The sequence below is a fragment of the Octopus bimaculoides genome, chromosome 25 (genome assembly GCF_001194135.2).
Source record: "Octopus bimaculoides isolate UCB-OBI-ISO-001 chromosome 25, ASM119413v2, whole genome shotgun sequence".
In the NCBI taxonomy this organism is placed as follows: Eukaryota; Metazoa; Mollusca; class Cephalopoda; order Octopoda; family Octopodidae; genus Octopus; species Octopus bimaculoides.
Window position 1 is genome coordinate 27586209 of NC_069005.1, and position 231 is coordinate 27586439.

Below are 231 nucleotides of genomic sequence, written 5' to 3' on the forward strand. Positions count from 1 at the left end.
CACACTGCAACTCCCGTGATAACTACTACTAACATGGCAGCTACTACTACTACTACTACTACTACTACTACTACTACTACTACTACTACTACACTTTACAAGAGAAATTGCTTTAATTTGGAAAAGACTAATAGTTAATGATTAATTAAATGAAGATTTACTAATATGTGGGTGGTGTGTGTGCGTGTGTGTGTGTATGTTTATATATAACATTCCCAACTGGATTGCTTG